We start from the raw sequence: 16,078 nt of genomic DNA on the forward strand, positions 1-16,078 counted from the left end.
ATAAATGCGAGGTGCTGTATTTTGGGAAAGCAAATCTTAGCAGGACTTATACACTTAATGGTAAGGTCCTAGGGAGTGTTGCTGAACAAAGAGACCTTGGAGTGCAGGTTCATAGCTCCTTGAAAGTGGAGTTGCGGGTATGTAGGATAGTGAAGGCAGTGTCTGGTATGCTTTCCTTTATTAGTCAGAGTATTGAGTACAGGAGTTGGGAAGTCATGTTGCAGCTGTACAGGTCATTGGTTAGGCCACTGATGGAATATTGCATGCAATTCTGGTCTCCTTCCTATCAGAAAGATGTTGTGAAATGTGAAAGGGTTCAGAAAAGATTTACAAGGATGCTGCCAGGGTTGGAGGATTTGACCTATAAGGAGAGGCTGAACAGGCTGGGCTGTTTTTCCTGGAGCGTCGGAGACTGAGGGGTGATCTTATGGAGGTTTACAAAATTATGAGGGGCATGGATAGGATAAATAGACAAAGTCTTTTCCCTGAGGTCGTGGAGTGGTGGAAGTGGTGGAAACTGGTACAATTGTAACATTTAAAAGGCATTTGGATGGGTTTCTGAATAGGAAGGGTTTGGAGGGATATGGGCTAGGTACTGGCAGGTGGGACTAGATTGGGTTGGGATATCTGGTCAGCATGGACGGGTTGGACCGAAGGGTCTGTTTCCATGCTGTACATCTCTATGACTATCACTAGACCATTGACCCCCTTATTAGTGCCTATGTATATTTATGATCTCTGGTGCAGAACATGCCCCCACAGTTATTCTCAACTCAAATTGAAGTTACACATCTGGATTTCCTACCATGACAATACTACTTCCATACCTCAAAGAAAAGTTATTTGATGATAGGCATAATTTCCAACTCTCTGTCTGCATAGTTCACAAAGCTCGCATTTTATTGCACAATAATAATACATGCTCTGATATACATTCAATCAAAAGCAACTTAAACACTCTGCAATACAGAAATGGAATGAAAGACTGGAATCGTAATTTGAGAAGATTAGTCTAAAATAAATATTATGGATCGGAGCTGGTAATAAATATGTCTTCCGTGATTACATACTTGAATACTGCGATCAACATTCGACCACTGACTGGAGTTCTTAATGAATTTTTATTTAGAATGGTTTCTATGTCTGTAATAAGACACCAACTGAAACATGATTTCAGGCAGTGACAGCAAGTGCAGCAACAGTAGGATTGTTCAAAAAGTATATTGATGCTTTGAGAGCTGCTCCTCTTTTCTGCTCATCACATTTAGCTACAATTATAAACATTTGCGACAAAGAGTAAACATAAAAAGATAATTATACATTGCCCATAATCACACTATTGAGCTTGAAAAATAGGCTTTGATGTATCCTCAAGTGCTCAGTATCCAATCTACATACAAATGCCAATCTACAGTACCTTTTGAATTCAGATCCATAATGTATTACGGGCTAAATACAAAAGGCACTGATCACTATTTTAATGTACTGCATGATGAGAGAATTTTTTGGCAAATTGAGAACAAAGTACAATTTCATTTTTCCCCAACAATTCCACTCGTGTCTTATTGTTGTGGTTCTGTTCGTGGAGCTGGGCATTTGTGCTGCAGACATTTCGTCCCCTGTCTAGGTGACATCCTCAGTGCTTGGGAGCCTCCTGTGAAACACTTCTGTGATCTTTCCTCCGGCATTTATAGTGGTTTGAATCTGCTGCTTCCGGTTGTCAGTTCCAGCTGTCCACTGCAGTGGTCGGTATATTGGGTCCAGGTCGATGTGCTTATTGATTGAATCTGTGGATGAGTGCCATACCTCTAGGAATTCCCTGGCTGTTCTCTGTTTGGCTTGTCCTATAATAGTAGTGTTGTCCCAGTCAAACTCATGTTGCTTGCCATCTTGTGTCTTGTGGTATAATGTGGGGCAGAAATTGGTTTGTGTTGTTCATAGTTTTCAGATGTAAATCATGCACAGTGTATATCAATTCAGCAGTGGGACAATCTGCAGACCCCGTTCATCAGCACTGCTCACACTGTTAAATTTAAATGACTTTCTTTTAAGGTAACATGAAACAGGTATTAAACATCTTTGATAGTCAATTAGAATCCCAAAGGCCGTAAAATTACCATGGGCCGATGAGTAGCATATCAAAGAATCCCTGCAGTGTGGAAGCAAGCCATCCAGCTCAATGAGCCCCACAGTGACCCTCCAAAGAGCATCCCACCCAGACCCTCCCTACCCAATCACCCTGCATTTCCCATGACTTGTCCACCAAGCCTCACATCCCTGGACACTATGGGCAATTCAGCATGATCAATCCACCCAGCGTGCACGCCTTTGGAGTGTGAGGGGAATCAGAAGCACCCAGAGGAAACCCACACAGACATGGAAAATATGCAAACTCCACACAGTCACCCAAGGAATCAGGCCCAGATCTCTGATGCACTGAGAGAGCAGTGCTAAGCACGGAGCTATTGTGCTGTTTAAGGATTCTTCTGTGGACCATACTATTTCAATAAAATTAATTACTATTTCAATAAAATAATCCTGTTGAATCAGGTGAAGTGAAAATGATTCACCAGACTCAACTATCCTGGCAAATATCTCCCAACCTCTTTATCCCATTGCAGGCATCATTCCAATCCAGCCATGACCAACTCATCTCTTGATCAATAATCCTCAAGCAGCCCATAATTTCTCAGGGAGACGGGAGACTTTAAACAGATTTTCCCACTGTTGAACTGAGTCCCAGGAAACAAATTATGGTAAACTTTGTCATGTAGCTTCACACAGTGCTAAATCTGAAACAAGTTCAGAGCAAAAATAAACTTGTGAATAAACCCGAACTCTGCAGGGAAGTGATTGCTGGGCCACTTGCTGGGATATTTGTATCATCGATAGTCACAGGTGAGGTGCTGGAAGATTGGAGGTTGGCTAACATGGTGCCACTATTTAAGAAAGTTAGTAAGGAAAAGCCAGGAAACTATAGACCGGTGAGCCTGACATCATTGGTAGGCAAGTTGCTGGAGGGAATCCTGAGGGACAAAGATGTACATGTATTTGACAAGGCAAGGACTGATTAGGGATAGTCAGCATTGGAAATCATGTCTCATGAACGTGATTGAGTTTTTTGAAGAAGTAACGAAGAGGATTCATGACGGCAGTGTGGCAGTTATGATCAAGATGGACTTCAGTAAGGCGTTCAGCAAAGTTCCTCATGGGAGACTGGTTAGCATGGTTAGATGCCAGGGAATACAGGCAGAACTAGCTATATGGACACAGAACTGGCCTGAAGGTAGAAGACAGAGGGTGGTGGTGGAGGGTTGCTTTTCAGACTGGAGGCCTGTGGCCAGTGGAATGCCACAAGGATTGGTGCTGGGGTCACTGCTTTTTGACAATTATATAAATGACTTGGATTTGAACATAGGAGGTATAGTTAATAAAGTTTGCAGATGACACCAAATTTGGAGATGTCGTGGACAGCGAAGAAGGTTACCTCAGATTACAGCGCGATCTTGATCAGATGGGGCAATGGACCAAGGAGAGGCTGATGGAGTTTAATTTAGAACAGCAAATCAGAGCAGGACTGAAACGCAATGGGAGTTGATGAACAAAAAGACGTTGGAGTGCAAGTTCATATTTTCTTGAAAGTGGAGTCGCAGGTAGATAGCATAGTGAAGAGAGCATCAGGAATGCTTTCCTTTATTGGTCAGAGCATTGAGTATAGGAGTTGGGAGGTCAAGTTGCAGCTGTACATGGCCATTGATTAGGCCACTTTTGGAATATTGCATGCAATTCTGCTCTCCTTCCTATCAGAAAGATGTTGTGAAACTTGAAATGGTTCAGCTAAGATTTACAAGGATGTTGCCAGGGTTGGAGGATTTGAGCTATAGGGAGAGGTTGAATAGGCTGGAGCTGTTTTCCCTGGAAAGTCGGAGGCTGAGGGGTGACCTTATAGAGTTTTTATCCGATCCATGAGGAGCAAGGATAGGAGAAATAGACAAGGTATCTTCCCTGGGGTGAAGGACTCCAGAACCAGAGGGCATTGGTTTAGGGTGAGAGGGGAAAGATTTAAAAGGGACCTATGAGGCAACCTTTTCACACAGAGGTGTGTGTATGGAATGAGCTGCCAGAGGAAGTGGTGGAGGCTGGTACAATTACAGCATTTAAAAGGCATCTGGATGGGTTTCGAGGGATATGGGCCAAGTGCTGGCAAATGAGATTAGATTAGGTTGGGATACCTGGTCGGCATGGACAAGTTGGACCGAAGGATTTGTTTCCGTGTTGTACATCTCTATGACTCTTATTGAATTCAGTAAGTTAAGGTATTTCTTTGTTTTGTAAAATATTGTTACATTACTGCAATTCATTTGTTAAGTGCCAGAAGTACATAGCATACAAAAATCTCCTGTTTTACTACACTAAAATGTGCATCCTTATTTCACTGTAGGTACAATAACATTATACTCTAAAATATGACTTATTAATTATCTTATAAAATGTAGGTGAATGCTTTTAAGGCTACAATATCTAACCAACTTCTTTAATCTAATGTACCCATCACTGGGATTAATTACTGCTACTCAGACTAAATACCAAAATTCTGGTTTTATTCATGAAAGTGTAATTTCAGAGCCTGCAGACATTGTGGCTCTAGTATTTTCTAATCCTGGAGTTTTTCCTATTTTAAGTGTGGTTCATAAATTTGCATTTGGCAATGACACCATGAAATACGGAATGTGCATGCATGTGTGAAGTTCCTAGTAATATAACCCAGTGTAAAAGCTGACCTATTAGTGACTATTTAACTAGTGTCAATTGTCATTTTAAAAATTCCAGTTCACTGATGTTCTTTAGGGAAGGACACCTGCTGTAATTACCCAGTGCGACCTGAAGGCCATCCAGATCTATAGCAATGTAATCAATTCTTAACTGACCTTTGGGCAATGAGGGATGGATAATAAACCATAAACCAGTATTACAAACCAGCCATTCAGCCAACCAAGCTAACCATAGCAATAGATGAATGAATAAATAAATAGATAAACCCAAAATGGAATATTAACCAGGGTGCAGTTATCCAACTAGTTTTGCATCGATGCAAAACTGACCTGAATGAATATATGAAAGTCAAACTGTGCCTCTGACTTTTAGGTCTATTACAGTGGAAGGTGTCAAGATTGTTTTAGACATCGTGTGAGGAACAGATTAAAAATATGCATTTGGATTACCACTCTGAGGCAGGAGAACCCAGGAGGCAGAAAACTTCACTACACTTGGGCATTTACAGTTCTGCTGCAGGTGTACTGTGAGCCTATAATGTATATATACCTTAAATAATCAATTCCTAAATGCAAAACTCTCACAAAAGTGAAATAGAGACATGTGCGTACAGATCTCTTTTGGTCAGACAATCACACATAGGCAGTCAAAGAAAAAAAAGGGGTAAAGTGAGATGTTTGCTATTTGCTGATATTTTTTAACCACTGAAGGTTAATTGACACCCGAATGTAATTCTACTCTGTCCAGCTGGACAATGGTTAATGAAACTACAACCTTAGTTACCCGAGCAGTTGATTTTATGTGCAACAACATCATGATAGATGGTTTTTGCTGGAAAGAAAAACATTTCAAAATAAAAAGCTGCAGAAATCACGTTATTTGTGGCATTTGCCTTCCACATAATTTGGTTCAAGCCTGGAGTTGTTAATAAAGCAATTTCTGTAGTATTTAAAGAAGAGTGTTTATTCCAATTGGTCAAACCCTTCTGAAAATATTGATAAGTTTTACATTAGCTCAACTATTCTCAGCCTTTGTGGTCAAGTCAGAAAGTGTCAACAGTCAACATTTGTAGAAGCCTTTCATGCTACAGAGGAAATCCATGATTATATCAAGGAAACCAATAAAATTGTTCCTTTGGTTCAAATATTCTGGACATTCAAACATTGTGAAAGAGAGTCATGAAGTCGGAGGTTTAGTCGTGAACTCAAGGTTGAAATACCCAACTGAGAAAAAAAACAGTTGTATAAGTTTACACATTTGCACTGGGGGTGTAGGGGGGTCATTTAGCTGGACAGCAGGTTTGAGAAGCAGAATAGCACCAACAGCATGGGTTCAGTTCCTGTACTGGCTGAGCTTATCATGAAAGATTCTCCTTCCCAATCTCGCCCTTCATTTGAGATGTGAATTAAACCATCAGTAGTTGCCTCTCTCAAATGAGATAGCTGCCCCTCAGTACAGTCGGACTATGGAAACTTTATCATTCATATCACGTATTTATATATATTATTGTTTCCTTTCTAAAGTTGGTATTCTTGCATTCCAGTACTGATAACTGCAAGGCAATAGAAACTTTGATTGAATTTTGCCAATGTCTCATTTTAACAATGTTTAAGTTATGTTCTGCCAAGCAATAATTTCCATGCATGCTTCTATTGCCATAGGTAAAAAAATTTCTAGCTACATATCATGTCTCTGATTGTGTCCTCCGTTATTGATAGCCAGCCTTGCAACAATATCTGTTCGACATTCCATCAGCATGCATCAACATAACAATGTAATTACGTTCTAAACAAGCATTTGCAAATGACAGGTTTAAAATGTTTAGATCAAGTAAACTGAAGATTCAGCAACACTTCCCAATTTATATTGAGTTGGTATGCACACAATAAAGAACTGTCAAATATTTATGTCATCCACAGAACCTCTACCCATTAAAAGAAAGTAAATATCAGAGATAAATAGCCTATTAATTATAAGTAAGGCTAATGATGAACTTCTGCTATCCTCTGAGACTCAATATCGATGCCAAGATTAACAGAAGACCAGCGATGATGGAATAAAAATATTTGCCATCCAATTTATCCTCCTCCTTATTTTAGTGTTCCTGCACATGGCTCAGTAGCCTAGTAATCCTGGCCCATTAGACCATCATACGTGTGTGTGGGCCAAGACTACGAATCGCTGTAGGCGATAGGACTTAACAGCTGCCTTAAGCTAGTTCTCAGCAATTCTGTACAATGGCCTTGATTGTTCAATAACCATTCTCACCTGGATTAACAGCTGCTCTGCAAGTTTTTTTTTACACTAAAAGACTCTGAGAAGAAATTACATCGTAAAAATATGAACAGTTATGTTGGCAATAAATACTATTGGTCCTTTAAACATTTCATTTTGATATTGCGCACTCCAAGTCAATACCAAAATAAGAGCAAGTGAATTATTCATGCAAGACATTCCTTATCAAACTGATGACAAGTTTAGGTTTGCTATCCTTGAAGCACGTCTTTAGCTCATAAACCATGGAAACAGAAGCAAAAAGGGGTAAAAAGGTAAATCTCGGGTTCATACAGTTCCTTTGGGTTTTTCCATTCTCTCTGCCATGAGGTACTAAATGAACTACTTGGATGATTCCAATGAAAGGTCAAATCAATCATTTCCCTCCATTTTCTCTTAGAGACAAAACTACAAAGACTGCTGGACTGCAGCATATTGAGAGAGGGTTGTATAGCTGGACGAGTAATCCAGAAGCCAACTGCATGTATGATCCGGAGCCATCGGTTCAACTCCCATCAAGCCAAAGAGAATTTAAATTCAGTTAATTATGGAAATCTGGAATAAAAAATTGGCAGCAGCCAAAGCAACTGTGAGGTCTACCACAGTGCCATCAAAACCCAACGCGTTGAATAAAGCTTTTTCAGAAAAGAAACCTACAGTGCTAATCTTGTTTATCTGCTAGGTAACTCCAGAGCCAACAGTAATACAATTGACTTATAATTGCCCTTTGAAATGGTCTGGTGTATACAAGCAGAAGGCTGGAAGAACACAGCAAGCCAGGCAGAAGAAGGTGGAGAAGTCAACATTTCGGGAGTAACCCTTCTTCAGGAAGATCTAGCAAACCATTAATGCTGCCTAAACTGTTGGCACAAAATTTCAAAGAGGTGACACACCACCTTCTCAAGGACAGTTAGGGATGAGCAATAAATGCGTGTTTACCAGTGATGCTCTGATCACAGAATAGTTATAAGCACATAAGGCCAGTCAGCCATTGTGTCTACGCTGGCTCTCCTACTGAGCAACACACTCAATGCCATTCACCTACCCTTTGTCATAATTGTCATTTATCTCAAGAGGGTTGGAATGTAAAAGCAGCGATGTGCTACTGAGACTTTGTGAAGCTCTGGTTAGGCCCTATTTAGAATACTATGTCCAGTTTTGGGCCCCACACTTCAGGAAGGACATACTGCCACTGGAGCCTATCCAGTGGAGATTCACACAGACGATCCCTGGAATGGAAAGTCTAACATAGGACGAATGGCTGAGGATCCTGGGATTGTATTCATTAGAGTTTAGAAGGTTGTGGGGAGACCTAATAGAAACTTACAAGATAATGCATGGCTTAGAAAGGGTGGACACTGGGAATTTGCTTCCATCCAGTGGGGATACTAGGACCTGAGGGCACAGCCTTAGAATTAGAGGGGGTCAATCTAAAATGAAAATGAGGAGACATTTCTTCAGCCAGAGAGCGATGGGCCTGTGGAATTCATTGCCACGGAACGCAGTGGAGGCCGGAATGTTAAATGTCTTTAACGCAGAGATTGATAAATTCTTAATTCCACAAGGAATTAAGGGACATGGGCAGAGTGCGGGTAAGTGGCGTTGAAATGCCTTTCAGCCATGATTGAATGGTGGAGTGGTCTCGATGGGTCGAATGTCCTTACTTCCGCTCATATGTCTTATGGTCTTATAATCCTGCACATTCTTCCTTTACAGATAATGACTCAAGTTCCTCCAATATCTCAAGTCATCCTGACTCATCATTTTCTTCGGTAGTGTATCCCAGATCCCAACCACTCACCGAGTTAGAAAGATTCAGTCTCATGTCTCCTTTGCTTATATTGCCAGTTACTTTAAATCCATGTGCTCTCATTCACCATCCTTCTTCCAGCAGAAACAGTTTTTCACTATCTACTCTGCCCAGACTGCACATGAGTTTCTATCATTTCTCCTCTCAGGTTTCTCGGCTCCAAGAAAAAACAGAGACCTAACTTTCTCAAGTTATTTACCTAACTTATCACCCATTAATCAACGTTCTGAAGTTGCCATTGAGTAAAAAGTCAACTGGATTCACCACCAAAATACAGTGGCCACAAGAACAGGTCAAAGGCCGGGAATAGAGGGGCAATCAACTCACCTCCTGACCACCAAAGCCTATCCACCATCTACAAGGCACAGGTCCATAGTGGAATGGAATACGAACCACTTACTTAGATGGGTGCAGCTCCAATAACACTCAAGAAACTCGACGCTATCCCAAACAAAACAGCCCGCTTGCCTGGCAGCACATCCACAAACATCCACTCCCTCTACCACTGACGCTCACTAGCAGAAGTGTGTACTATCTGCAAGATGCATTTCAGAAATTCACCAAAGATCCTTAGACAGCAACTTCCAAACCCATGATTGCTTCCATCTTGAAGAACAGAGCAGCAGCTTCATGGGAACACCACCACCTGCAAGTTCCCCACTGAGCCACTCACCATCCTAACTTGGAAATACATCGCCATTCCTTCACATTCGCTGGATCAAAATTCTGGAATTCCCTCCCTATTGGCATTGTGGATCTACCTACAGCATGTAGACCACAGTAATTCAAGAAAGCAGTTCACCATCACCTTCTCAACTAGGAGCATAAATACCGGCAGGCCAGTAACGTCCACATCCCATGATTGAATTAACGAAAAGTTCCTCATCTCTGGAATCACTCCAGTGGACCATCCTTTGAGTGAATTTTTTTAATAAAAAGAATGAGCTGGAGTCAATGCAAACTTTGCAGGCCGTTAAGACCACAAGATATAGAAGCAGACGTAGACCATTCTGCCCATCGAGTTTGCTCTACCATTCAATGAGGCTGATAATCCTTAATTCTACTTTCTGCCTTTTTCTTATAACACTGGATCTCCTAACTGATTAAAAATCTGTCCATCTCATGAATATAATTAAGGACCCAGCCTCAATACCTGAAAGAATTCCATAGATTCACAACCCTCTGAGAAAACAGATTCCTCCTATCTTCTGTCCAGATCCTGATCTAATGGAATACCTCCTGTCATTCCTAAATGCAAGAGGTGATTATTTTTGTTTCAAACCAAAGGGTTAGTGTAGTGGCTCAGTGGTTAGCACTGTAGCCTCTCAGCACCTGGGAACCTGGTTCGATCCCAGACTTGGGTAACTGTCTGCATGAAGTTTGTGTGTGTGTGTGTTCCTCCCACAGTCCAAAGACGTGCAGGCCATGCTAAATTGCCCACATTGGTCAGGGATGTGTAGGTTAGGTACATTAGTCAGGGGCAAATGTAGTGTAGCAGGGGAATTGGGATACAGCATGGAAACAGACCCTTCGGTCCAACCCGTCCATGCCGACCAGATATCCCAACCCAATCTAGTCCCACCTGCCAGCACCCAGCCCATATCCCTCCGAACCCTTCCTATTCATATACCCATCCAACTGTCTCTTAAATGTTGCAATTGTACCAGCCTTCCTCTAGCAGCTCATTCTATACACGTACCACCCTCTGCATGAAAAAAATGCCCCGTAGGTCTCTTTTATATCTTTCCCCTCTCACCCTAAACCTATGCCCTCTAGTTCTGAACTCCCCGACACCAGGGAAAAGACTTTGTCTATTTATCCTATCCATGCCCCTCATAATTTTGTAAACCTGCATAGGATCACCCCTCAGCCTCTGACGCTCCAGGGAAAACAGCCCCAGCCTGTTCAGCCTCTCCTTATAGGTCAAATCCTCCAACCCTGGCAACATCCTTGTAAATCTTTTCTGAACCCTTTCAAGGTTGGTGTGGACTTGCTGCCCCGAAGAGCCTGTTTCCACACTGTAACGATTCTATGATTCCAAGGTGTATTCTTAAAAAGAAAACTACCCAATTATTGTCTCTTAACAAAAATCAAATCAAGGTTCTTCTACCTCAAGGTGATGGGCTTTCCAATGCTTGATGCTGCACTCCCTGCCGCGCCTCGCCATCACTCCTCCACCCCCCCCCACTTCTTACCCGCGGGATCGGGAGCGCGCTACCCGGGCGCTCCAGTCACGCGCCGGGAGCGCGCTCCGTAGAAAACACAAACACAAGCAGACCACCGGCGGGCCCGAGACAGGCAGCATCGCCCACTCCACTGAGGAAAGAAATGATGCAGCAGACAGAGGTAGGAAAGCTGCAGACGTGCACCTTTGACAGAAAGCTACCCACTCCCCCACCCACCCCTCGGGGGCACGCTGCATCCGAATAGGAAAACACATAGACCAAAACTAAACATCCAGGTCCCCTCCACTTGAGAGTTTTTTTGGGGGGGGAGGGGGCGCACCTTTCCTCCCAAGCCCAGAGTTCCTCATTGCCAAACATTCCCATAAAGTTTTCACTGAACCGTGTCCCGCTGTTCCCAAAAATGTGAAGCAGACGGATTCAACCCGAAAGACCACCGCCTCCCTTCCCCTGACTTCACCCCCCGAATTCCCCTATTCCCTCTCTGAGATTTGTCGAGAAAGAGCCAGTTCTCTCGGTGGTGGGATACCCGACCGAGGCCGAATGTCAACTTTTGCATATATTTTCCTCTCTGTACGGGGGGGGAGCTGAAGACACTGGACTGGATCGAAGACAAAATATAGGCATCTACTATGGTCAGACCCTGAATGGCCTGTACACTTAGAGCTGCCGGAGTGGCTCAGAGACCCATTCTATCCGCCCGATTGTATCACACTTTTACCCGGGCTGAGCTTCTGTGGTGCAATGGTCATGTCGCTACTTCTAAACAAGGCAGACTGGGTTCAAGTCTCACCTCCTTCACAAAGCATATAATACCATCCCTGAGTTAGCCGATCCGGTAAATATCGACTGCTCACATTTAAGGCTATTTCGCTGTCCCTCGCCTCCACAGCAAATGGTTTATCTTTTTATATATATACATATATATATATTAAAAACCCATCATTAATGGCAACTCCCTGCAGGCTATAATTTTATGTACAGCTTGTGAAATGAATATTAGATCACATCACGGCCTGCCTGACTAGGTATTCTAAGTAATCATGTAGACACCAATATGTTCAAATGCACTATTTGAATCTGAAGATGGGTCACTGGACTCGAAACGTTAACCTTGCCTTTTCCCACAGATGCTGCCAGACCTGCTGAGGTTCTCCTGCAATTTCGATTTTTGGATTTTTTCCCCCTCTGCCTGAGAACCGCTCTGCCTCTTTGAAATAAAAAAAAAGTTACGCTTCAACGACTCGACGGTACACTCTTCCCCCTCCCCAAGAAACAATTTCTGCCATTTCACCAGCTGCGTTGCATTTTTGTTTTTTGTTTTTTGCGAACACTGACATTTAGCGCTCACGAGAAGCCAAGTACAATTAAATTTCATCTTCTGTGATAGAGATGCAAAATCGACGCTGGGTTGCTGGGGAGGGTGAGATGGTGAATACGCCGTCGACAAAGCTTTTCAATATGGTTAAATCCTTGTTTGGGGGGTGGTGTGGGACTCAGTCTACGTGTTATTTTGTTACCCCCCTCCAACCCCTCCTTCCAATCTGATTAAATAATCGGCGTTTGCTAAACATTCCGATTTAAAACGGCGAGAGTGAAACCAGATGTGTACAGACAACACACTGGAGAGCGCACACACACTGGGGCGTTCACTTGATAGCCCCAAACATACACAACCATAATTCAAAGGCTATTTCGTTAACTTCAGACATTGTGTATCATCGCTGCCCGCTAACTAACCCTAACGCCTACCCCCAACAGTGGAATTCTAAAACTTAGTCATCCATAAACCCGGAGTAATTCGCAAAATATGCCCAGCCAATACTTGTTTTAAAAAAAAACAAAAATACTCCCAGACGATGCAATTTAATCCTTCTGAACCCCTTCTCCCCTCCCGCACCATTTCCAGTTCAGCTAATATCGGCCCTAAATAAAAGCAGACCAACTTTTCATTAAAGTCTGAGGCAATTCAGAAATGTATTGTTGCAACAAAAAAAGGGTGTAGTTGTGGTCGAGTGTCCCTCCCTCTCAGCTAGGGGTCTCAGGTTGAAGTGCCACCTGCTCCCGACCTACGTTGTAACATCTCTGAATAGGGAAAATTGGGGGGGGGGGGGGGGAAGAGAAATGAACACAGAGAGGGGCGAAAGAACACAGGCTCCCAGGGGTGGAGGTCAGCACATGGCAGTGGGAAAGGGGCGTTTGGAAGAGGGGGTTAACGATTATAGCGGCACATCCCCAGCGGATGGACAGGATCTATCCCGGGAATCTCGCACTTACCCTCTAACCTCACTTGGAGATCGGTTGGGTGGTTGAGTGAAGCCAAGTGTGGGTTCAACTCTGAACTTCACCGGCTGAAGTTACCATGGAGGACTTTCCTACTCAACCTCTCCCCTGCCCTGAGGTTAGCCCTCAGGATTAACCACCGGCAATTGTGTCTTCCACCCCCCAAATAACAGAGAAGCCCTATGGGCTGGGAAGACTCCTATGTTATTAGGAGGAAGGATTTCTATCATGGAGAAGATCCCGCTGTTTACAAATGAAGACTTAAACGGGCACACACACACAAAACCAAATATTCCACCTCTGTTTGCAATCCTGGTGCTGTTGCCCGCACTGTTTTGTCTCAGTTTCTGTTTATTATGTCGGCATATTATTCTCTGTCCATCTCCTATCTCTCTCTCTCTCTCTCTGGATATGGCTATAAATGCCCACTTTAATCTTTCACTGCGTAAACGTTTCGGTACCTCGTTCAATTTCCAGCTGCAATTTTTGCAACAATTTCAAAATAAAAGAGCTCAAGCTCCAGGTGTGAATCTCCCGAAAAAACAAAACGCAAACATTTTCCTGCATCGAAATATGAAAAGCGCACGAGTGTTCGGGGGGTGGGTGGGGGGTTCTGAGAATAAATAGGGGATGGCCGGGAGGGGGAAGGGGGGGATGGTGGCGAAGAACTGATCCAGTTTTAATTCCCGCACACTTGTATGGCAGAACGCGGAGCAACTTTAAAGCGCGCAGGCAGGAATTTAAAAATAAAACAAATAAAACAAGTCAGAAAGAGCCGGCGACGCATCCGCGATAAAGTTGGCTTGACCTCTGTCAATGATCACCAAGGGCGAAACGAGAACACCCCCCCCCCTCCCACACACACTACCACCACCCCTTAACCACGACCCCCGGAGGGAAAGTTGATGCAATTTTCGCCCCCACACCATCACGTTTTACTATGGCACGCTGTCGGGTTTTTTTCCCCCCAGACCAGATGATTTGTGTAACATTTGGCGCGATTGTAAACCAGGTTCGGTCGCCTGGGGGGGGGGGGGGTGCTAACGGCGCCGTGGACTGGGTTCTATCAAGGAGAAAGAAGCTAAAACGGATGTGTGTGTGTGAGAGAGAGTGATACAGTCAGACTGACAATCACTGAATTGTTACAGCGTACACTGAGACCATTCGGCCCACACTGACCGCACCGTTTCTATTCCCTGGTGCCAACCTTCTGCTTTCCTCCCAAATCTAGCATCAAACATCACTATATCTGTAACAAAATAAAACACACAAAAACACGCTGTCTGGTTTAGCTTCAGCTTTCCAGCATCCACAGCTCTCTGCTCATCCACTGCTTTCTTCCGCTCCCAGCCCTTACTACATCCCATGTATTTTCTTAAAGTCTGATCTCATTTGCCGCCTCTTTCTGAATTTCTCCTACACAAGTCCCTCGATTAATCGCGAAAGGCTGAAAGCTCTGCACTTTAAGATAGATCACTTGGCCCCCGGCAGGTCAACGTAATCGGAGTGTGCGGTCGATATGATGACTGGGATCCACGCCGACCTTACTTTGCAGTGTCACCGGGAGGGGGCTAACGAATATCGTTATTGCTTAACACACAGTCCGTCCCCACACTTTCAACAAAACCAACTAAACACAGCAGCAAATCTCTCCCCCTCCACAGGCGCTGGCTGACCTGCTGACAATTCCAGGCAATGGTCTTACATTTCAGACTTGAAGCTGCAATCTGTTCATTCTGGGGAGGCAGAAAATGTCACAACTTTCAAGCCAGGGCTGCCCCACATAATCAAGTGACTCCAATTGCACCCCACCCACCCCAAAAGGTATTCGATTGTCCACTTCAGTCGCAGGCTAGAATTTAACACTGGTGCCTTATCCCCAGACAACACGAGAAAACGCCAGTGCACGAACCGGCTGGTTAAGTGCAAGCAGAAAGAATTTCATTTCATTTCCTCTATCCCAAAATCGTACCTTGCAGGACTTGTCCCGGACAGACCTTCACTCTCACACGCACACATGCACAGATACACAAGTCAAATCCGATTCCCTCCGTTAAATCCCTTCCGATGGCGAGATCGATTCCGAGTGGGGTTGAACGGCTGGAGATGTCCCAGTAGCTGTGGGAGATACTGGCAGTTCAGCTACAGAGAGAGAGAGAGTGATGGGAACGAGAGAAGAAAAAAAACCCGGCAGCCCTGCGCTCTCTCTCTCTTTCCCTGTGTGTATGTGTGTGTCTGTCTCTCCCTTCCCTTTCTGCTGCAGACTCCTCGCGTCACGATTCCCCCTCCCCGTCTTTGCCCTGATATTCCGGCTTATGGCAGCCCCTCGTCAAAGCAAGTCACAGTTTGGCATCTGCACACAGCGTCTAAACCCCGCCCTGCACACCGCCGACAGCACCATTTAAAAAGGAAACGGCCTTTTGCTTTCTGATGCTCTCCAGGCAGAGAGAGAATCTCCCTCCAGCCGGTCATATCAAAGCAGACGGCGGTGTAGAAATGTGCTGTTTATAATTTAAAAAAAAAAGTAAGTGGGAGGTGTGAGACAATTCGTTCATTTCCTGGGAAAGCTGTACATTTCATTACTGAACGCAGCGAACAGTTTGAAACGGGGTTCAAAGAATCAAGAGGTGGAATTGAATACTGAATGTTCACTTAGGAAGTTTGAAAGATGAGTTTGCTGGTCCTTCAGTTGCATCATAGTCGAGCGGTTCCCACAATTCACCTTAAATCCACATTGGATCCAGGGGGACAGAAG

At 43.8% G+C, this 16,078-nt stretch overlaps 1 protein-coding gene across 37 annotated transcripts in view; it reads right to left on the reverse strand.

The window, feature by feature from the left end:
- nrxn3a (neurexin 3a) overlaps window positions 1-15,767 on the reverse strand; it is a 2,002,176-nt gene extending 1,986,409 nt beyond the window's left edge. For 5 of the 37 annotated variants that reach the window (XM_043697004.1, XM_043697002.1, XM_043697009.1 and 2 more), the window contains exon 1: window positions 15,296-15,753. The gene's annotated coding sequence lies outside the window, so the exon portion shown is untranslated. Of the gene's footprint in view, window positions 1-15,295 lie in introns of all 37 variants that reach the window. The other 32 variants (XM_043696995.1, XM_043696993.1, XM_043696990.1 and 29 more) reach the window with 13 other exon arrangements.
- Between the last annotated feature and the right edge of the window lie 311 nt (window positions 15,768-16,078).

This window comes from Chiloscyllium plagiosum, chromosome 10 (assembly GCF_004010195.1).
Source record: "Chiloscyllium plagiosum isolate BGI_BamShark_2017 chromosome 10, ASM401019v2, whole genome shotgun sequence".
NCBI classification, from domain to species: domain Eukaryota; kingdom Metazoa; phylum Chordata; class Chondrichthyes; order Orectolobiformes; family Hemiscylliidae; genus Chiloscyllium; species Chiloscyllium plagiosum.